The 24228-nt window shown below is 46.4% G+C and overlaps 1 protein-coding gene across 2 annotated transcripts in view; it reads right to left on the bottom strand.

Moving 5' to 3' along the window:
- The window catches only part of CNTN4 (contactin 4), a 387684-nt gene that overhangs the window by 344553 nt on the left and 18903 nt on the right, over window positions 1-24228 (bottom strand). The window lies entirely within an intron of this gene.

The raw sequence follows: 24228 nt of genomic DNA, 5'->3' as shown, positions 1-24228 counted from the left end.
CTGTGGGCAGGAATGCCCGGGTGATGTACCATCCATCAGCCGGTGGGGGACGCCTGTCCTCGGGATCTGGGTGGTGGGGGAGGCCCATCCTGGAACCACAACCTGTCACTCCGGGTGAGGATAAGGATCTGGCCCTGAAAAGTAGGTATTGATTTTCCTGGGTCTTTGGGTCATTATTTTGATGAATCCTCTTGCTGCTACTTCTTCTAACAAACAGACTGCACTCACCATACTGGTCCTCACATAAATGAATGAGGCTCGGCTCAATGGAGCGCCAACTGCTTCCCAAATGAGATCCACCGATCACCGAGTTTAGAAAGGCAGACTTCTCTCCTTTACGACTCTCTGCCAGCTCTGGATTCGGCTGGCAACACCATCTACACAGCACCCGGCAGGGTGTTAGGGAAATAGTCACCATGTGGGCCATACGAGCACACTAAAGGAACGGGTAGGCCTGATTTTATGGCACCTATGTCAGCGATGAGTCACCCAGAGTTCAGACGTCATCCCTAAGGACAGAGGTCATCAGGAAGGGCACGGAGGGGGAAAGAAGTCCTAGGAGTGAAACTAGAGGAGAGACACACTGGGTCAACCTCAGTTTAATTTGCATGAGGTTGTCTTTTTTTGAACGACTTACTTCTAAAGGTTTCATTAATATGCACCTGAAAGATAACAATGGATAAACCTTGGAAAGGGTATGTGCTATGTGCATGCTATTGGAAAGATGTGATATGACAAGCAACGTTTTATGCCACATGTATGAATGAAATGAATGAAAACAACCTCACAATGGACCATAGCTCCTGCCTGCTTCACAGCATTCCCGTAGGAGAAGGGCTGTCAGAATATTCATTATAAACCAGAGTTCTTACATGTTTATTACAACTATTTAATTATCAGCAACCTACACTTGGAAACTCTCCTTCAATCATTCAGTATAAATTGAGTTTCTATAATTTTTCAAGTAAAACAGATTAAGGATGGGAATATGTCTCAAAAATAGCCTGGAAACAGACGACCTTTTCAAAACCAAAATTACTGTCAAACAGATGAATACACAGAGACTGTTTAATATCTGCTTACTGAAAATTCACCAAAAATTCTATTGTTATTTTTATCCATCAGTTTCTCATTTTCACCATTTATCATGAGGTATCAAAAGTGAAAAAGGAAGCTCTGTGTCATACTAAAACGATAATCACATCTCCAAAGTTAAACGGTTGCTATAACCCAGTTTGCCAGTCACCCAAGGTAAATGCTCACCACTGATAATGAAAATGTGAATCCAAGCCTCCAGGTCTAGATCTACAAACTACTACTCCCTAGGACGACTCTGAATTGGCTAAAGATAGGCCAGTCCAGGGTAGCCCCACATGTGCTCTGGTCCTAGATTTTAGGGAGCTTCTCACCTTGTCCTCACAAGGAAGAAGGGATGAGTCTCATTCATAAGGGCACGAATCCCACTCCTGGGGGCTCCACCCTCATGACCTAATCAACACCCACGTCCCCACCTTCTAATCCATCCCCTTGGGGATTGGGTTCAACATATAAGTTTTGGGGGACACAGACACTCAGACCACAGATAGCACTGTGTGTGGCCCCAGTTCTTCAGAGGTTCTAGGACCACCACCGCGCTGGGGTTGGTTCAGCGTGTCAGACTTTGCCCCCAGAGCTCTCAGGCGATGCTGCCGCATAGAGGACATTTACCAGTTGTTCCTCTATTCCTGGGTTCTGAAGCAATTTTGTTACATAGATTTACACGTTGATTATTCATGTGAAGTGGTTGGTCCATGAAAACGGCAGCCCAGGTCTCCCAGTGGGGATCACTGTGATACATTTGATAGTTTTTTTCTTTTGGGGGGGGGGCAGGGTATTATTTTGTTTCTTAATATATTTTTTACTTGAGTTAACTTAGATGATTTGTATTGGTCAAAAAAAATCATCCATTTCTTTAACACCTTTAATCTCTTCTGCATTGATAGAGCCCCCCTGTAATTACTGATTACAATGTACTAGTATGTAACATAATTATAACTAATTACTAATTCAGTGTGTGTGCGCATGTGATTTCCTTGTTTTTTTTCTGCATAAGAGTAGTTAATAATGTTTGCCAGTAACTGCTCTTAGATTTATCTATTTCCTGGATTGTATCATTTAATAATTTTTGTCATTATTTTCCTGACTCCTATAGCTTTGACTTATTATCTTTTCTAACCTTTCAAGTTGAATATCAGTTTATTTGTAAATGTTACAGGGTGAAATGGTATTTAAAGCTATACATTTGCCTGGAATACGACGTTGGCCCTGCCCCATGGACTTGGGCATGCAGTGCTTTTATTTTGTTGTGCTCTTAATAGTGCGTGACTCTAGTGTTTAATTTCAGTTCTTCTTATATCAATGACCACAGCACACTCACCAACATAGTCTCCCTCAGATACACGTGTAAGGAAACATGCGACTACCACCACCCACAATCCGGAAGAGCCTAAGTACCTGGCTTGGGTCAAATCATCTGAAAACACGGGTCTCTCTAACATTTAGGAAAAAGTCATGCATTTTCCTCAACATATGTTCCTTGTACTCACAAGGTGTTTTGTGCTACAAAGCACTCAGATTCCAGAAAGCACAGTTTGTTATTTGAAAGGAGTGACCCATTGGGGTGTTCTTAGCTTTCACAGTGAGATCTGTGAGGAGCATCACGCAGACACCAGGGTCCCCCAGGGGGAACAGCCTCCTGGCTCGCTGGGATGCGGAATTTCCTGGGGATCCTTGTAGCGACCTGGCCGATGACTGAGGGGTCTGCCTCTTCCAGAAAAGCGAGGCTAACAGTTCAGTGTGAAGGCCTACAACAGGCCCTTAAAGCCACTTATTTTTCCTGCATGCTCTATGTCCAACGTTGCTTGCCGTATTTCTTCAGGGGGATGAAAAAGAGTTTCTACAAACATTTCCAAAGCCCAACAGCGGGAGGGGAAGTGAGGAACTAGACAGTGGTTTGTAAACCCTCCACAGCCCACTGGCCACAGCAATTTGTTCTGCTTCACTTCGGAGGGAAATCGCAACCCTATCTTGCACCCGGAAAGAGATAAACACCAGAATATTGCACGAAATGCATTCTTTACTTTTACCTTTAGCTTAGAAATAATAGTGTTTCCTCACAGTCTGCAGGCCCTCCATATTTTAAATTCGTTTTCATCATCCTTCAGTCGATACCTAGCAAGTGAAGGCACTCCACCAGATACACCCCTTCCTTAAGTGCCCTCCAATGCCCGCAGCTCCGGAAATGCCTGAGGGTGACTGGAGAAGTGCTGTTATCCTTAAAGGCAGGACAAAGTGTCCTAAGAAGGAGCTGGGTTGCTCAGAAAACATATTTTTGTCAACTACTCTTCATACTAGCAATTTCCTAAACAATCACCTAAGCGTACAGGTCTCCCCAGTGTTATGAACGTGCACGAGCCTCTCTAGACGTGAGAAGGCGGCTGGGTGGATGGCGGGGGAGGTGCAGACGCCGCCTCCCCCGGCATCCTGGGGCCCTGGAGACAGCCCGGACCCGCCTTCCTGCTGAGGGACCAGGAAGAGCATCCAGCAAGTGCTCTCACAGGTGTGCGCCTGCGTCTCCATCAGGCCTTTCAACCATGCCCTCCGCCCTCCGCCCTCCTGGGACTGAAAGGAGGTTGGTAGACAGTCACTCAGAGCATCAAGAGAAAGAAAACCCCCCAGTTGCAGCCTCCGGGAAGGGCCTCTCTATGCCTCCTGTCCAATATGTTTCTGTTTGAGATATTTCTTCAATGGTTCCAAGAAAACAATGAAGCAAATTGAAATCAATATAAAATTGCAAATCAAAATACTATTCTAAGGCTGACCGAAAGACAGAAGCTCCGGGAGTATTTCACACCAAGGGGTGGGGGGCACCCATCCCCACTCAGCCCGGCCCCTGCTCTCTGAGGGGACTGTGCATCACTCCAAGGCTGTGGGGTGGGGGAAGGGCGGGCGGGATCAGGAGCAGGGAACAGCCTCCACTGCATGTTCCCAGACCCAGGAAGACCCTGCCCCTATTTCAGGGGGGAGGACACCCATGATTTTCATTCGTTCTGCTTCTCTGGCTCTGATATTTCCATTCTAGCCCGCAGGCCTCAGCTGCTATTTTTCATTCTTTAGGAAGGAAAACAAGTGTGAGAAACAGGAGGAGAGAGTCAAGAGAGACATTGTGTTTATAAATCAAATGTGAAAATTTCAAAACACATCGAGGGCTCGGAAAGGCAGGCGGAATGGCCTTCGCCGGTGAGCTAACCAGATCTGCGCACTCAGGCACTGGCAGCGAGAACGGTTTATAGCATTTCAATTGCCATCCTTTATAGCCACCCGGTGATAGAAAACAAGTGGGAGCAGAGAGAGAGCAAGGCCTGTGTGAAGGGGTACGAAACTCACATCCACAGAGAGTCATGGTAAGTGCAGTTAAACAGCCAGGGGCACCCAAGGTCTCACGGGTGACTGAAAGGCCATCTGGAGACCAGGAGACTACCACGAAAGGGAGCAGGTCGAGGAGGGCCTATGAGGTCAGAGGTTAGCTACAGCAGGAACATTAAAAGTAAGGACAGTGTGTGATGAGGCAGAAGGTGCTGGAAGCAAAAGCGGGGTGCAACCCTGGGGCTAGAAATGTCTCTCCAGGCGCGTTGTAACTCCCAGGGGACACTGCTTTTAGGAACAGGGAGTGGCAGCCCTTCTGCATTGCTCACCCCGGGACATGTTGTATTGACCGCAAAGTACTGCTTATAGGGATCCCAGAGCGCCACAGCTCAGCCACAGAGAACCCTGACCTGTAAACGGGGTTTCGCAATCAGCAAGGGAAAACCTTCCCTGCTATGAAAGAACAGCGTCAAGATCTGAAACAGTGGACGGCTCTGCGCAGGAAATGAACGTCCAGGCCACAGAGCCTCTGAGAAATGGTCCTGCAGGCGAATTCCACCTGCGCACGGGGAGTGAAGAATGACTTCCTTATGGGTCTCCTAATCTTTTTAGAACACTAGTCCCACCCCGACGACAAGCTGTGTATGAATAAATAAATAACAGCATTCGTGTCCCATTGGCCAACCCCTCTTGTTTTCTAGCCTCTTTGATGTTTCTGAAACACACGATCTCAACAGATGACCTCACGGGAACAGTGCTGCCCAGCCCCGGCCCCCAGACGAAGGCCCGCACTGCTTCCTCACTTCTGTTAGCTAAACACCCGGGACTGTGGGGCTTTGTGGGACACATCGCTTGTTGGGTCAGATGACACGATATGATAGAGTGGACTCTTTGCTGTCATCATTTTCCTAATTACCAAGGCCAGCAGTGTTTCATATAAATTATGCCGTGAATCCAAGCGAGAAGATGCTCAGTATTTTGCTCATAAGAGCTAGAACACCCCTCTCCTCCCGTGGTCCATCTTTCATCATAATCAATGTCAAGGATCATGTAAAACACAAAGAAGGACTAATAGAGTCTGGCTTTAAACGGGTTTCATTGAATGTAAAGGGTGCAGATTAATAATCCAACTAATATCTTCCAATTAGGTACTTATTCATTTTTCTTTAAATATATTATCCACCTTAGGACCAGAAAATTCGTAACATCTAATATCGTAACAATGTACATAACTGTTACATAAGCCATAAAATAATACATTTCATTTTATGTGACTGATGACATGAATAGATATCCAGATCTGGACCTTTTAAGTAACTATTTTATAAGATAAATTTTATACCCGAGACTGTGGTTCCCAACTCCTAATGGCACTATGCATCTCACCTATTAATATGTAATCTAGGTTTATAGGAAAATTGAATAAAATTTAACATGCCATAATCAAATTTCTTTTAAAAAGAAAAAACCCAAAGGTGATACTTTATTGTTATGCTAAGTATACTTGCCACACAGTAGTCCGAGGAGCCAATCTACTCTGAAAATTTGGTGAAAATACTTTCCTTCTCTTACTGCAACTCGGACAGTGAGACACTTGAGCTTGGGATTCAGCTGAGGGGAGCTGAGGGCAGGTGGAGGTGAGGTCTAGTGCCCCACCCAGGTCTCCTTGCCAACTACACACACCTCAAGGCTGGATCCCAGGTGCCTCTGGGACTCTGAGACCAGGCTTGGAGCTGTCCTCCCCGCTAGTGCTGAAAGTCAGAGGAGCTGTCCAATTTGCCAGGAGCAAAATGCCTCCCGTGGTTAGTTGGCTACCAGTCAGCCTAAGGAGAGGCAGAGGCAGTAGAGAGCTGTAGTTAAAAGAGCATGCATTAACATCCTTAGACTAATACATGGCTACATAAAATGTACAGCCATATGGTGAGGTATTTTCACAATAAAAATCACTGTTATATGTCGCAACATGGATGAACCTTGAAAATATGATGCTGATTGAAAGAAGTCCTTCACAAAGCCCACGCATTGTCTGATTCCACTGACAGGAAATGTCTAGAATAATCTGCAAATCTACAGAGACAGGAAGTAGTTCAGTGCTGGCCTGCCGCTGGGATGACTGAATGGGGAGAAGACAGAGCTTGCTCCTTGAGTACAAGGTTTTCAGGGGGTAGCAATAAAAATATTCTAAAATGGACTGTGGTGATGAATCAATATAATTATTCTTTGCTGCAAATATACTAAAAACCATTAAATTGCACACATTAACAGGTGAACTGAGTGGTAGGTAAATTATATCCCAATAAAACTGCTATCTTTTAATAAGACCCTGGATTTATGGCGTGGCTATGCCGCTGAGCAGCTCTGGAATGATGGGAGAGCTACCTCCATTCACAGGATCGTACTTCTTACGGTTGAAGAGTAATTGTTATACTTGGAAGATGGTTAGGACAGTGTCTCACACACCAAAGATGAGCTTTTGTGATGCTGACCTGAGCGCCTTCTTCAGGTGGCTCCTGCAGCTGGTGGCTGCCACTGTATGGCTTGGCACACAAGTGGCCACAAAAGGGCACAGCACTGTCTTAAACCCCACCGGCGTATTAATTCTCCGATATTAACAAAGCTCACACTATGCGCTTGGCATGTCAGGTGCAAATGAAACTCCAGAGGGACTAATATGCTTATGGATGCGACACCTCAATGTTTCACTAGATTCTCCTCCCCAGGGGATGAGGCGGCCCACTGGTGGGCTCCTTGTCTTCCAATGAGCGGGTGGGTGGAGGGAGGAGCCCTACACGAGCAGAAGCCAATGGCGGTGACCTGGCTCCTGGGGTTCCAGGCCGGAGAGCAAACCTGAGCAAATAGGATCGCATTCCGAAATAGGTGTGGGAACGACTTCAGGTGAGGTATACCAGTTAGCTCTAACCAACATTTCCCCACGACACAGTTTTATTAAGTTATTTTTAAATGACATGACCAGATCATTCACGGGCTTACAAAGTAGAACTTAATAGTCCATTTCTTCCTCCAGCTTCCCCCACCACTTTCTTTCACAAAGAAAATACTGAAACGAATGAGTTCAATGATGATACATACACACGTTGGTAGGATTCGTAACAAGAGGCTCCAACAATACTCCTCTTAGCCATTACAGACGATGGCTTGATGTTTTAGGCGACTTCTGTCAAGGAGATAACTAATCTGTGGAAACTGGAAGTGAATTTGAACATTTAATTATCAAATGGCTTAGAGATTTTTTTTTTAATGCCAGCCTGAAATGCATGCTGGTGGCCTCAGGTACCTAAGAAATAGAAGTGGGCTCCGGTGCCCAGGCTGATGTGAGAGCCCTGTGGGTGTGCACCTGCGTCCGCCACCCCAGACTCCACACTCCTGTGCCCAGGACTCTGCATCCTTCCCTCAGTGACCTGCTTCGTCTTGCCCTGATCACAATCTCTTCAGCTCAAGGCTGACGATCAAATTCCTTTCAAATCAAAAGGAATAAAGCACAAGCTGAAGCTGTTAAAAAACCGCTATCAACAAAAAGGTCAAGGCCCCCGGCAGGAGGAAGAAACAAAGTTATTCTCTGGTCTGTGATCAGATTCATTCTTGATCCAGAGCAGAACCATTTACAGCCGCAGATTTTTCCTAACTAGCAGTCAGGCATCTGACAAGCTTTCTTAATCCAATCTTCTCTGGCATTGATTGTGTCTTATAAAATACCTACATGCCAACCAGATTTATAAAAATGCATTTATAATTTAATAAATGGCTAAGACAGATTATTCATGAGCACATCTAATGCAGACTATAATCATCTAAATTGATATGGATTTTTGTTTTCCTCCCGATTGCAAAAGTAATTAGTGTTTGCTTACAAAGTCCTTTATTCTACAGTAATGGGCACTAAACATACATCTGTATGCATCTGAGATTTCAGCATTACCACTGTAGGGCGAACATTCAATAGCGGGACATTTGGGGGATTTATGTATTTCAATTTGCAATGAAATCAATGAAGGGTCAAGGACACATCAAGGTGGCTTAGCCCAAATCCGGATTTGAGGGCTAATACGGACGTTTGGAAAATGATTATCCACCAAGTCGTTCCCGCCTGCAGGTGGACCCAGGTGCTGTTGGAAAGCCACCGAATGGGCAAGTCTTCCCGCTATGTTCAGGTTTTTCTGATAAAACATTTTATTTAAAAAAATAAAAGAAGGTTTCCGGACTAAGTAGATCCTGATCCTCTCTCCGGGGTAAATGGAAAAAGCGAACAGCTCGAAATGAGACTGTTAGTTCCACCGTTTGGGCTCAGAATAAACACCCACCGGCGGCAATTTCGAGGCCCTGGCTCTGAGGAAGGAGTGTTGCTTCAGATACAAGTTGCAAAAGTTCCCACATAATTCCGCCAGCTATTGCGGGAGCTCTGCACACACAGCTCCGCCCTGCTGCCGACTCCATAGGGTTGCCTCTTCCAGAAGGTCACGTAGTTGGCGTCAGACAGCAGGTGGCCTTTCCGGATGGTCTCCTTTCACTTAGTCACATGCATTTAGGTTCCTCCACGTCTGTTCCTGGCTTCACAGCTCATTTCTTTTTAGTGCTGCATAATATTCCACGGTGTGGATGGACCACAGTTTACAATCCAGTCACCTGCTGCAGGACATGCTGGTGGCTTCTAAGTCCTGACCATGATGGATAAAGCTGCCCTGAAAATCCACCTGCTAGGTTTTTTGTGGGACACATTTTTAAGTCCTTTGGGTAAATACCAAAGAGCCTGATTGCTGGATTACTAGCTTTTAAAATATGAATAAAAAAGGATTTAGAATTCATTCTCCATTATGTTTCATAAGAGGAAGGGGCAGACAGGGGTACAGAAAGAAGGGTGGGGGGAGGAAAAGGAGGGGGGAGAACACAGTTTTAATTCCCATTTGTTTTGAGGGCCTTTTGATACATACAGAATGTAATTAGGAAACTACCCTCTCAGAATGCAAAGTTAATTAGATAATTAGTTGAGCAATAGATGAGGTACTGCATATTAAAAAAATTAATATACTAATTCTAACTGAGTAATTCTAACTATAGGGACAGAAGCCAGGTTTCAAATACCAAGAAAAATGTAGAGACGAGACTTTATTTTGACGGAGACAATGCGATGAAGCCAGCCCTGTCAGAGAAAGCTAACATTGGGCATCTGTCACTGTTTTTAGATATAAAGTGGGACAGATACATATTTAAAGATGTTTATTGCTAATTACGTCCTCCTTTTAGAGCAGTGGTTCTCAACCTTGGCTGCACATTAGAATCACCTGGGAATCTTTTTAAAATACTGATTTCTGGGCCTCATCCTCCGGAAATTCTGTTTCTTTGTTATGGGGTGGGGCCACAACATTAGTAACAAAGAAACAGAATTTCCAGAGGATGAGGCCCAGAAATCAGGATTTTAAAAAGATTCCCAGGTGAGCCTAATGTGCAGCCAAGGTTGAGAACCACTGGAGTAGAGTCAGGTCAACACATTCACTTAGCCACTTCATTGCTCACTAAACCAATAGTTACTCAGTGTCCACTTTGTACCAAGCACTGCTCAGCTGCTGCGGACACAGGCCTCAACCTGGGTCCGAATTGCCTGGTCTCATAAGCTTACATTCATGTATCCACTGCCCAGAGACAAAAGTAACACATAAGGAAAGTACACAGTGTGACAGAAGTCGGAAACACTGTGGGGATACGCTGGGTGGGGTTACACTGGACAGAGGATCGCGGGAGACGCTGTTTTATATAAGTGGGTGGGGTGGCTGCACTTAGAAGGTGAGATGTAATGTGTGTTTTTTCCCCCACTGCATTCTTTTTAAAGTGGCAACACACACTCTTAGCAAAATCTTCAACACTTCTGTAATGTTTGAAGTAATTGTTAAAGCATCAAAATATTTAACATCATTTGACAATATTCTACAGTACGATTTATACAGCTGACTAGATTTCTTTCTGATGGAAATTTCAAAATAACACCAGAGGAGCTGCCTGTCCTACTTTCTATTTAGATATAAATTACACAGCATCCTGTGTACTCTGATAGCTGCCAATAATATGTTATTTGATACCTCCAGTCTGGAAAACGCGCAAGGACGATGGACGGCATGGCCGCTGGCATTCAGAGCACCTTACACTGACTTTGCAGCGTGACTTCTATCTTCCCTTTGTCAGCAGGAGCTCTGGGGGCGGGGGGGCGTGAGAATCATCCTACAAGTGCTCTGATGCCCCGCTCCTGTCGGGAGGGCACACCTTGGGAAACTTAGCGAGCCTGGGGACACATCCCAGTTGGGAATCCAGCCCGGGCTCAGGTGGCGAACAGCGGAGCCCAGGAGGCAGGGGCCCGATGCACCAGGCAGGCAGGCGAGGTCGCCCCAGTTCACCTGTCACAGGGAAGCGCAGCTCCTCCCGTGCCTGTGGGTGGGTGGAGACGCCTGCTTATCACACCCCAATTAGCCACCTAATTTCCTCCTCGCGTGTAAAACGGGAGCGAGGCGCAGATTCTCACCCCGGAGATGAGAGTTTAAGGTTGACATATTCCAGGGACTCCTGTCTCCTACGTCCTACACATTTTAACTTTACACAGAATGTCATTTGCACGCATGTGGCGGATGAAGGAGATAAAGGAGTTGCAAAGTACCTCAGAAAGGACTGAGATTTTCAAGACTAGGTGTTTGTTTTCCTCCCAGCGATACACTTATGCGCTAAAGGTACAGAGGAGACAGATGTGGACCGATCACACAGAAACTACAATCTAATTTTTTGCTGCTGTTGTTAATCCTCAACCCAGGATATTTTTCCTTTGAATTTTAGAGAGAGAGGAAGGGAGGGGGAGAAACAGAGAGAGAAACATGGATGTGAGAGAGACACATTGATTGATCGTCTCCCTCACACGCCCCCACCAGGGCTGGGGATGGAGACTGCAACCCAAGTACATGGCCTTGACCAGAATCAGACAAGGGACCCTTCAGTCCGAGGGCGACACTCTATCCACTGAGCAACACCAGTGAATAATTTAGCCAACAAATCCATGTTGAGACTCTGACTGTGATTGGAAAACAGTTCAGACTGAATCCCTATTACACAAAAGTGCCACACAAAAGAATCAAATTCCTGCTCTCAACGTAGCTTACAATTTAGTGGTATCGCCTGGCTGAGTGGCTGAGTGGTCGACCTATGAACCAGGAGGTCATGGTTCCATTCCCAGTTGGGGCACAAGCCTGGTTTGCAGGCTCCATCTCCAGTGTGGGGTGTGCAGGAGGCAGCCGATTGATGATTCTCTCTCATTGTTGATGTTTCTATCTCTCTCCCTCTCCTTTCTACTCTCTGAAATCCATAAAAACATATTTTTAAATAATTCTTTATTGTTAAAAGTATTACTAGATTTAAAATTGTCCAGGCCTCACACGTGGACTCCTCTCTCCCCCAGCCCACGACCAGACCATGATGGATTCCTCCGGACCGTAGTCTGCTGGGCACATACAGAGTATGATCACTTCCCATCCCTGCTCCCCCCTCACCAGCCTGGGAGGCAGCAGGTCCCAGAGGACAGGTTACCACTCAGAAGCACCTGCAGACGGCACATAAAGACGCAAGGCCTCCATCCCAGGGACTCCAGGTGGCAGCATCCAAACCAATCAAGAGGTTTCTCAATGTCCGTAAGAAAATCCAATTCTCTCCAACTTAGGAAGCAACGGGTTTTCACAGAGCTCTTGAGGAATGTTGGGGGGCGGGGGGCATGGTTGGTGATGAGGGGACCAGCAGAGATGGGTTAGAAGACTCAGTTCCCCCAACCCCGCACCTCCGGGCGGTCAAACTGTCACCTTCTCATGAAGTGCATGAGTCGCAGACAATAGACTTGCACGCATGACAACCAGCGTGCTGACAATGCTGCAGAGCTGGGAGACAATGTCTCCTACTACCACCCGGGGCTGCCAGTCAAGTGCCCTTCTCTCCATGAATCGCCCCAGCTCTCTTCTGTGCGCATCCTTTCAGCGCTCTCACACCAGCTTCGAGACTGCCGATTGTCTGGAGAGAGCCAACTTCTTCGTTAGCAGAGAAAAGGGCTCTTTGCATCAGGCCTCTTCCTCTGAGAAGAGGGGCAGTTAAGCTGCTTTTACAAACACAGACCATCAATTCAGAAAAACCGACTTAATCTGTCAGGAAAAGGCAGGGTTGCCCCAGGACACGGTTCTTTCCGTGGCTGTTGAGTGAAATTTCTCTGCCCACGGCCACGCCCGGCACCCAGCCTGGAGTGGGGCTGGATGCTCTCTCTCTGACTCGGCCCAGTCACCCTCAGCCCTGTGCCCCTTGAAAGGGAGAGTCCCTGGCTCCATCGCTGTCTCTGAGACAAGGCGGATCCATGCCAATCGATGCATTTAGTTCTTAATTGGGTTCCCTTTCAGAGTCTAGAATAATGAAGTGCATCGCACCTGGGTTTGCTTGCACTGGGAGAGCCATGGAAATAACTTTCGTCTTTGGTTTCAGCACCGGAGACCAAAGGCTTGCAATCAACAGGCCTCACACCAAGCCAGCTGCCTGAGGAGCTGGCAGCTGCAGCCACCAGGCGCCCGCCTTCCTCTCCAGCAGGGCTTCCCAGAAGCCCCCACAGGTGATGTTTCTAGAACACCTGATAGAGCAACGCTGCTCTTCACCAATGAAGCAGTTTGCAAAGGAGGCATTATTTTTTTTAAAAAAAAAATATATGACCAATGAAGCAGTTTGCAAAGGAGGCATTATTTTTTTCTTTTTAAATATGTTTTTGCTGATTTCAGAGAGGGAGGGAGAGAGAGAAACATCAATGATGAGAGAGAATCATTGATTGGCTGCCTCCTGCATGCTGCCTACTGGGGATCGAGCCCGCAAACCAGGCATATGCCCTGACTGGGTATGGAACCATGACTTCCTGGCTCATAGGTCGATGCTCAACCACTGAGCATCACCAGCCGGGCAGCACTATTTTTTTAAATATGTTTTTATTGATTTCAGAGAGAAGAAAGGAGAGGGAGAGAGGGAGAAACATCAGTGATGAGAGAGACGTCTACCCCTGCAGAAAATCGCAGGAAACCTGGAGCTCTGGCAGGTTTTTGACGGAAAGTCTGCCGCAGAGTGAATGGGCAAGGAAAACACAAAGTGCCTTCAGTTCCCTGGATTATGGGACGCAGAGGAATCGGAAGGAAAGGGGCAGGTGTCTGGGGAAATTGGTCCAGACAGGCGCAGGAAGCATGTTCGGCGTCTCCCACGTCAGCTCGTGTGGCAGGTGTTCGCAGGGAATGGAAAGCCTAGGACAGGAGAGGCCAGAAACGTGCCTGCAATCTCCACATTAAAAGCGAAGGGAACCGCGCAGGGGACTGGCTCTTGCGGAGAAAAAGCAGAAACACGGGAGCAGCTGGAGAAAAGGCGAGAATAAGGAGACCTGTGATTTGTGAAGCAAGTGCAAAGGCAGCCGGAGGTGGAGGGCGGGGCCAAAATCAAGATGACAGCCTGTAGGGGGCTGATTGGGGGGAACACAGCCACCTTCACCTTGTGCCCCCGAGACAGGCAGGCGGCTCTGTCTCATCACTTCTGACAACAAGAAAAAGTGGTGCAAATGGAAGAGGAAGGAGCCCAGCCATGCCCAAGGCAGGGAGATGAAACACAGGAGCAGCCCTCCCCGCTGGGAGGAGCGATGGGGCGAGGCCGTCCTACCCCACGTGCTCTATCCACATAATTTCGGAGTCTCTGCAGCTGGACTCACTGGGGTGGATGCTGGAGCCACCTCTCCCGATGGTGAATGGAGCAAGTTACACTAAGAGAAAACCCAGAGAACCCTTGATGGAGAAGACGCCCGTTCTCCCGAAAGCTTCCTCAAGGCCCAGCACCGAGCCTTGCACATAGTAACGTACAAATGGGGCGTTTTAGTGAAAACCTCATCGACGTGCATCTATGAGGCTGCCTCCGAGGGCTTTTTTTTTCTTGGTTTGTTACTCCTCACCCAAGGATATTTTTTCCATTGCTTTTCAGAATGAGTGGGAAGGAGGGGGGGGGGAGAAAGGAGAGAGACACACTGATGTGAGACACATCCATTGGTTGCCTCCCCCATGCACCCCAACCTCTGGGGATGGAACCCGCCACCCAGGTACGTGCCCTTGACCAGGAGTGGAACCCATAACCCTTCGGTGCACAGAACGATGCTCCAACCACCGAGTCACACAGGCCAGGGCTCCAAGGACTTTTTAGATTTTTATTCTGTGAGTAGCAGACAAACCAACATGCTGGCCCTTTAAGTTTAATGGGCACCTTTTAGGATCTCAATTCAACAAAACAAACTTAACATAAACGTTCTAACTCTGAATAATAACTTCCAGTCCCTACATAAGTGCCAAACACCACAAATAAAAATAATATGCAACAAACTATGTGGTTAAAAAAAAAATTAGGGATTCTTCCATTTCCAAATGTGGGCATTCATTTATTTTGACAAGTACAATTCCGTTTTAATTATTCATCATATGGTGGTGAACAGGCCGCGGGATATTTCATCAAGAACGGAAAACTCAACTCTGTGATGGGAAGTCCTATGAACAGGCCACGCTGCATTAAATATTTGCTTAGAAAGATGCAAAACCAGCCCATTTCTAGCTGGAGTCGGGACGAGTGAGCTGTCACACGGCAGTCACAGCAGGTGCCAAGCTTGTGCCCAATCTCTGGGCACTGTTTCTGCCACTTACCTCACCCACCGCAGCGAGTTCTTTTTTCTTTCACAGAAAGATGTTTTAACTAGAAATCCGTGAGCATTTTAAAGAGAGGTATGTTCGTGTACAGAATGCAGCTAAATGCAATGTAATGATTACCATGGAAGATAACAATGAGTTTCCATGTTTTAAACTGTTTTTAAACATTATGCTTCAATGATAGTTCCCATACAATGTTATATGAGTTTCAGGGGTACAACCTAGTGATGAGTCAACAATACTAGCTACGCATGCTGCCTGATGGGCACTAGACTCATTCAGCGGGTCCCTTCATAAGGGTCATATTTGTCTCATTGAGTGAATTCTCATTCTCATGATTGCCCATCCTAACCCTACCTTGAATTTGCAGTGTCGTGAAATTTACCAAACACGTTCCTATCCATTGCTTTCCTATCCATTACTTTCCTACCCATCACTTTCCTAGTCACTACCTTCATTTAACCCAGAGGTTGGCAACCAGGGGGAAACCGTGCTTCCCCTGGGCCTCGGTGAATTTGGCCATCTCTGCGACATTGTGGCTGTCACCCCTGGAAGGTGCCACTGGGCAAGGCCAGGGACGCTGCCACCCCTAGAAAGCCCAGGGCAGCCAGTGTGGCCTGGCCCAGAACGTCCGGGGCTGCGGGCGGAAACCCCGATTTATCCTGACAGCTACATTTTCGGGCAGGAGGCAAAACTACTGCTCGCTCCGTTTTTGGACAAGAATCTGAGGCCCACCCGCTCTCTGAATTATACAGCCAATGCCAAGGACCCGGAGAAACTGCCAGGAAGCACAGTGCCCAAAACAAAAAAATTGAAGATAATGGAGTAAGGTTCCCAGAAATACTGGGCAAACACAAAACAAGGCCCTGTGGGCAGAAGGGCCGTCTGCAAGCACCCAGGGCAGTGGGGGTGAGACAGAGACCCAGGCCAGGGTCCCAGGTCCCCCAGCCACTCACCAGCAGCTGTAGGACCGGCTGCTGCACTGATGTTCCACTCCTTGTAGGGAGTGTGCAAAAGGCAGCCGATCAATGATTCTCTCTCATCATTGATGTTTCTATCTCTTTCTCCCTCCCCCTTCCTCTCTCTCTAAAAAAAAAATCAATAAGAACATATTAAAAAAATACAATCCTATATAATAAAAGGCTAATATGCAAATCAACAGAACAGTGGAACGACCGGTCGCTATGATGCGCACTGACCACAGGGACCAGGTACTCAATGCAGGAGCTGCACCCTGGTGGTCAGTGCACTCCCACAGGGGGAGTGCCACTCAGCCAGAAGCTGGGCTCATGGCTGGGGAGTGCAGTGGTGGTGGCGGGAGCCTCTCCCGCCTCCACAGCAGTGCTAAGGATGTCCGACTGCCAGCTTAGGCCTGTTCCCCGGGCTCCCGGACTGCGAGAGGGTGCAGGCCAGGCTGAGGGACCCCCTCTCCGCAGAGTGCATGAATTTCACACACCGGGCCTCTAGTAATTATAATAAAATAATGAGCTCCTCAGTACAAAAGATCACCGTGTCATTCCTGAAATCCCACCTCCTCCCAGAGATGCAGTCCAGAGCCTCAGAAGATTGTAAGGACCAAATTAAACGACAGATGAATAGAACAGGGTCAGAGGACACATTGAGTACCTGCTGTGAGATCAATCACTGTCATGCAGGAGCTAATATTAATAACCATCGTGTGATACATATTTTTCTTTCTTTCGTCCTTTTTCTTTCTTTTTTTTTTATAATCCCTCTTATGCCAAGCGGTGCCCTGAGGACTAGGGAAAAGCAGTAGATGACGTGGACATGGCCTCTTCTCTCATCAATCTCACATTTCAATGGGGGAAATGAACAAATCAATATAAAAATAATTAAAAAATCAAAAATAAAAATGTTTTAAAGGTCAGGAAGGCAGGCTAAAACATGAGATGCCTGTTCAGAGTATCTGTGAAGCAAAGGTTAGAGCTTCCAGAAGTGATCTGAGGAACAGGTGGTGTGGACAGAACTGCTAACTAGAGGATTGGTGACCGGGACCTCCAGAGCAGTTACAGGGCTGGTGTGGGTCAGGGATGTGAGGAAACGAAGAGCGAGCAGTGGGAGTGCCACCACCGAGCTGGGAGCCTCTGCACCTTGTCCTTAGCAATTCTTCACCCTGAGGTACAACACTGCACCCCACGACTGGTGGCCTACTTTTCACTTATTAGGAAGTACCTTTCTAATGTTTACTAAGACAATTTTCAGTAATATTCAAGGAAGCTTCTTTTTTAAAAAGATTTTTCATTGATTTTTAGAGAGAGGGAGGAAGGGGGAGAGAAAGAGAGAAACATCAACGTGAAAGCCAAACATCGATTGGCTTCCTCCTGTAAGCTCCCTACAGGTAGGGAATTAAACTTGCAAACCCGGCACATGACTGGGAATCGAACCAGCAACCTTTGGGTGCACAGGACAATTCCCAACCGAGCCACACCTGTCATGACTGTTGCGGGGTGCACAGGACAATGCCCAACCAACTGAGCCACACCTGTCATGACTGTTGCACTTTGTTCTGTTGACTCAAACGTGACGTTATCACTAACATTTCTGCTCTGAGTTCTCACAAGGACCACAACACCAACCCTTATCTGAAATAAGTGTTTGAAAGAAGATAAATACTTGTATCTAAAGTAAAGTCACTGAGCATCATGATGGGCAAAAAACCTAGGCAGCAAGAATGACAATCGTTTAAACACATTTTAAAACATTGACAAATGGACCACATTCTCCCAGAGAACATTGGAGGTTCAGGGTTACTCAGTCATTGTGATCAACTTCCACCAAGAGCAACTAAACCAGTCACTCTAGACTCCGGGGATGCTCTTGGATCTTAAATGACTTGCCATGGCCATTCTTGTTGCCGACCATAAACATGCAACTACTAAATCCGGGTCTTTTTCTGTGTTTTGCATATATTGCCTGCTATTCTTTTGTGTAAACAGAAGTCTCTATAGGACAAAAATATAAATGAAAAAACACCTTGGCAAGCCGAGAAGCAATAAATCGTTTTCAAGACGATCTTGTTTTCTGAAGTCTTTAGACGGCAACAATATTGATGACTTCAGGAAGAACAAAATATTCTGCAGTGTTTGCAATCATCGAATGTGATTATCCAGCCAATATGGACCTGAAAGAACCCAGTGTTGGTGTCCCCTTAGTTAATTATGTGAGTTATGTCCCAGTGATGGGCTTTTAAATCATCGGCCACATGAAATCTACAGCTTAACCCAGAAAAAGAGGACATATTTGATTATAAGACCTCAGCTGGAAAGTCAAAGGGATGTCTATAATTTGATCAATTATTACAAGCCCGTGCCTTTCACTTTCCAACGAATGCCTTTCAGTTTTTTCCCCCTTTTTCTTGTTCACTTGTATGGAATATAATCAATGGAAATGTATGCATGCATATAAGCATAACCAATGGACACAGACACTAGGGGGGTGAGGGCATGTGTTGGGGGGTGAGGGTGGCTGGGGAGAGGTCATTAAATGACTTGCCATGGCCATTCTTGTTGCCGACCATAAACATGCAACTACTAAATCCGGGTCTTTTTCTGTGTTTTGCATATATTGCCTGCTATTCTTTTGTGTAAACAGAAGTCTCTATAGGACAAAAATATAAATGAAAAAACACCTTGGCAAGCCGAGAAGCAATAAATCGTTTTCAAGACGATCTTGTTTTCTGAAGTCTTTAGACGGCAACAATATTGATGACTTCAGGAAGAACAAAATATTCTGCAGTGTTTGCAATCATCGAATGTGATTATCCAGCCAATATGGACCTGAAAGAACCCAGTGTTGGTGTCCCCTTAGTTAATTATGTGAGTTATGTCCCAGTGATGGGCTTTTAAATCATCGGCCACATGAAATCTACAGCTTAACCCAGAAAAAGAGGACATATTTGATTATAAGACCTCAGCTGGAAAGTCAAAGGGATGTCTATAATTTGATCAATTATTACAAGCCCGTGCCTTTCACTTTCCAACGAATGCCTTTCAGTTTTTTCCCCCTTTTTCTTGTTCACTTGTATGGAATATAATCAATGGAAATGTATGCATGCATATAAGCATAACCAATGGACACAGACACTAGGGGGGTGAGGGCATGTGCTGGGGGGTGAGGGTGGCTGGGGAGAGGTCAATGGGGGGAAAAGGAGACATATGTAATACTTTATGTAATACTTTAAACAATAAAGAATTTTTTTAAAGAGAAAATAAAAAAGTAATTTTTATTTTTAGTGATACGTAATTCCTGGAAATTCTTAGACACCTGTTTAGAAAATATCAAAATGCTGTAAAATAATAAAGCAACGATAAAGTCCCAGAAGAAAAGCGATTTAAAGACGTAAATGTTTTGCTGAAGATCTATTTGGAAACCCAGTTTCATTTCCAGCGGAACTTAACACACTAAGTTATAACGAACTTTATCAAGACTATTTTTACCATGCAGCTGCTTGGGAGGCAGGAAATGCAATCATTAGAGACCATTGGTCTTAATATCCATAATCCCTTCATTCATTACGTCAATATGTACCTAGCACCTCTCCTCAGCCAAGCAACGTCCCTATGCCAGCAAATATGGACGCATGAGTAGAAGCCATCACAGGTTACACTGCCCTACATATAGTGCTGATGTGAATTACGTTCGGTCAAAATTAAGTAAATAAAATTAAATCAATGAAACAGAGTTTGATGTACTCATTTTCTGAGTGTTTTTTTTTAAATGTAATAAATTGGATGAAAAATGAATCTATCAACTTCACAGCTGATTAAATGGGAAAACAGCCTCTCTTTTAAAATATATACTGTATGATATGTTTCATGACATCGCTTCAGTAAAACCACAGCAACTTTTCCAGGTAATTCCTGGTGTATAATATACAGAAAAATATGGGACCTGCCTCCATAATATATTGTGAATTAAAAACATAACTAGCACTAACTCAGATTTCAACCCAGGACAATACCTATGTTTTTGCCGACGTGTCAGCCTTTAGGGGCGTCTACCTAGTATTTTATAATTTGGGCTAGGTAAGTAACAAGGACTTGCTTCCTTGCTGAGTAAGAATCCCTAAATACAGAGCAGCAGGGCCCTCTGCGGAAGCAGAAGGAAGGGCAAATCCGTTCTCTCTTCTCATGTTATCACCCGAGTCCCCTCAAGGGCTGTGGTCGCACAGGGACATATTTCCTGAGGGAGTGTTGGTGAGGGGGCCCCCAGTGTTGACCTCCAATCATGAGAGAGTGTTCAGAGTCAAATGTCAACACAGCCAGGAGAACTGAGGAAAATGGATCTGACTCAATGACTTTCCCCCGGCTGCCGCAAGAATGTTTACAGCGTGCCATGCCTGACCATTTACTCGGGGCACTGACCTCTTTTCCCTTAGATTGTGAAATTTAAAAAATGGCAACAGCCAACACAACAATAGCTGTCCAGTGTGAATGAATCAAAATTATACCTATTTTTTTTGTCAGATGGGCAAAAAGTATAACATTTTTGTGCTGCAGGATTTTAGTAATTAGTGTGTATATGCCAATGTGATGAAAAAGGTTGAAAATTGCTGATCTAACTAGATATTGTTCCATTGATTTGGGACCCTGAGCTTTGCAGCTATGTTAAAATAGATCTTGGGGATATATTGTCAATGGGTTTTATTAGCATTCCCAGGGCAAACGTTTAGTCTCCTAGGTGGCCAGGCTAACACTACAAGCGATGGGAACTGGTGCATTACACATTGCGCGTGGCCTATCCAAGGTGAAGCCGGAAATGAACGACCGAGCCTGTAGGACACACAGTGCGTTCTCTGAGCTGGTCAGGAGGATGGGTTCTTCCCTCCCTGCCTCTCTATGGTGGGAAGTAGGACATTGCTGTTTGAAATTCTGAGAATGCTTACATCGGACACTATGAGCAGGATTTCTCTCCCTCAGATGGATGGGTAAAATCTGCAATTGCCTTTGCTAATTATTCTTTGACAATAAGCTCCTCTCCTCCTCCTTTAACTAAACCCAGCACCAAATCGGTGATTCTATTCAAAATTAATGAGCCTGATCTTGCCCATTGAATAGTACGTCTGGGTTCCCATGATCACCGCCTACTATTGTCTTAATTGGGGACCTTGCTTACGATGGCTACATTAGAGCAGCGATGGTGAACCTATGACACGCGTGTCAGAGGTGATGCGCGAACTCATTTTTTTGGTTGATTTTTCTTTGTTAAATGGCATTTAAATATATAAAATAAATCTTTGTTTTACTATGGTTGCAAATATCAAAAAATTTCTCTATGTGACACGGCACCAGAGTTAAGTTAGGGTTTTCCAAAATGCTTACACGCCGAGCTCAAAAGGTTCGCCATCACTGCATTAGTTACCGCAGCTATGTTCTTGGGGGATAACGCTGAGTATGTTCTCAATAGGGTTGTGCAGTCTAACGCCAAAACACTTCAACTGGAATGAATGTCGGTGTAAATGTCTTCATTTCCCACTATTATCATAGAAGCCCCTTTTACTACAACAGCTCTCAGCCACCATAACCTCAGAAGTACACACAGAAATGGTAGCTGATTCATGCTGATTGACCATCAAACTCGTTCTCCAATGAAGGCAAAAATCCAGGACAGCATCCAGGATGCCTGCCCCTGGGGGTGCGCACCTGCCCCTGGGGGTGAGCACCTGCCCCTGGGGGTGCGCACCTGGTATACTCCCTCCTCTACTGACAGGTGTGTCAGCGACTCTGACGGCTTCCCCCAGGCTACTCTTCCTTCTGTGGCCGGATAGAGGTAAAGGGGGTTGTTTTAGGGGGTCCTGACCTACTTGGGTAAGGCGCTGGTCTCCCTTCCTAAGGGGGAGTTGGAGGTGAGGGACTGTCCTGCTGTCAGACACCACGCACGTGAGTGGCTGTGCTGTGGGAGCTTCTAGAGCAGTGGTTCTCAACCTGTGAGTCGCGACCCCTTTGGGGGTCGAACGACCCTTTCACAGGGGTCGCCTAAGACCATCGGAAAACACATATATAATTACATATTGTTTTTGTGATTAATCACTATGCTTTAATTATGTTCAATTTGTAACAATGAAAATACATCCTGCATATCAGATATTTACATTATGATTCATAACAGTAGCAAAATTACAGTTATGAAGTAGCAACAAAAATAATTTTATGGTTGGGGGTCACAACATGAGGAACTGCATTTAAAGGGCCAGAAGGTTGAGAACCACTGTATTAGAGCAAGGCCCTTTCAGAGGCCTGTGACCTCCTTCTTGGTGGTTTGATGAACAACAGGTCCATAAGCGTATCTGCCGCTTGGTAGTCTAATCTAAGAGACACGGAAGGTGATGGTCTTGCCTTCTCAGAGGAAAGAGGCCCAATGTCCCCCTTCTCTGTGTGTCTATATCTCCGGTGCAGAAGGTTGAATCGGTGGCATGCCTATCTGTTCACCTGGCATCCTTACAAACAGAAACTTCTGGGAGTTTCAGGTTTGCCCACTGGCTTTCTGTGTTCTTAACGGAAATTCAGGGACATCTAGAACCCGCCAATGTCTTCTAAATTGGCTCAGAAATATTACCTATGGGGTGTTTTAGTGTTGTGTGTTCCATTAAAACACCTGGGTGCCCACCCCATATTTCAATGAAAGCAGTTAGGGCTTTGCCGCGAGCCTGGGAATCAGGGATATCACGTTCTCGGCGATGCCCTGAGCACAGTGGTGAAGGAGGACACCGGCAGGGCTCAGGTAAACTGGGACCTCTAGCCAACCAGCAGTGAAACCTGGCCGTGTGACTTGAACTCACGGAGAAATGGACAACGACTTTCCAGAGGCTCTAGGGCAGTGGTTCTCAACCTTCCTAATGCCGCCACCCTTTAATACAGTTCCTCATGTTGTGGTGACCCCCAACCATAAAATTATTTTCGTTGCTACTTCATAACTGTAATTTTGCTACTGTTATGAATCATAATGTAAATATCTGATATGCAGGATGGTCTTAGGCGACCCCTGTGAAAGGGTCGTTCGACCGCCAAAGGGGTCGCGACCCACAGGTTGAGAACCGCTGATAGGCAGATTTATGAATGGAGAGGTATTCAGTAAGACGAGGGTCACGTAGGGCCTTATCGTTTTCTTAATCAGATGACATGGCCTTTTGTTGTATCTGACTCTTTTTTCATGAAACAAGCTAGTTAGAAAGAAACCGTATTTATAGAAAGAATGGTGCCCATGCAAGCTGGGGACTCCCAAAAGGGCCACCCAGTCTCGGAGGGGCCGGGCCCAGGTCCTGAGAGTGAAGGTAGGAAACCATGGGCTCCCCAGCAGAGTCCTGGCCCAGCCCTGCAGGCTTGTGGGAACAGCTGGACGGAGACAAGCTGGGTCAGAGGCCCGAGTTCCACCCACGGCTGTGCCTCGAACCAGCTGTGGGATGCCTGGCAGTCCACGCGCCCCTACGCATGTGGGTCCATGGAGCCTGCTCCAGCTCCGGGGCCCTGTCTGCCCTGGCTGGGAAGCATGGCAGCGCTGGGTACGTTGCACAATTGGAGACCCATTGTCCAGAGCCACCAGAACACTCCTTCCCTGGAATTGCCACCTCATCGAGCTGCACACACCGGGTTTCCCCATCCCGGTTTCAGTTGTCCTCCCTCGGGAAGATGTCGCAAGGCCTGACTAATGTGCACGAGTGTCCCAATTAGGGTGATGCGGGGCGCAGGTGCTGGCAGCTCCAAAGGGCCAAATCCCAAACCCACAACCGGATCGCAGCGCACATGCTGTGCCCCAAAGGCGCCTTCCCTCCCAGCTTGTGGGGTCACGCCTTCGCCTCTTTCCAAAAGATCTGAACGCACCCATCACCAGGAGTTGACAGTCGTTTAGTGAGGCAGCAGCCATACCTTCTCCCAAAGAATAATTCTGAGATTAAAAAACAAACAAACAAAAAAACAAAAAAAGTCCCTCCCATTGAGCGCCGAAGACATCGCCCACAGAGGCACTGGGTTCCCTCCTCCTCTCTAGGGAAAAGGAATTCTCAGTTTTCTTGATTTGCTTCGTAAGGTGCGCGGTAAGGGCCGCGGTTTGTGAGCGGCGCGCCCTGCGCCCCCGCGGG

This window comes from Myotis brandtii, unplaced genomic scaffold, assembly GCF_000412655.1.
Source record: "Myotis brandtii unplaced genomic scaffold, ASM41265v1 scaffold693, whole genome shotgun sequence".
Lineage (NCBI taxonomy): Eukaryota > Metazoa > Chordata > Mammalia > Chiroptera > Vespertilionidae > Myotis > Myotis brandtii.
Note: the sequence above shows the minus strand (reverse complement) of the source record. Positions and strands in the feature narration are given on the sequence as shown.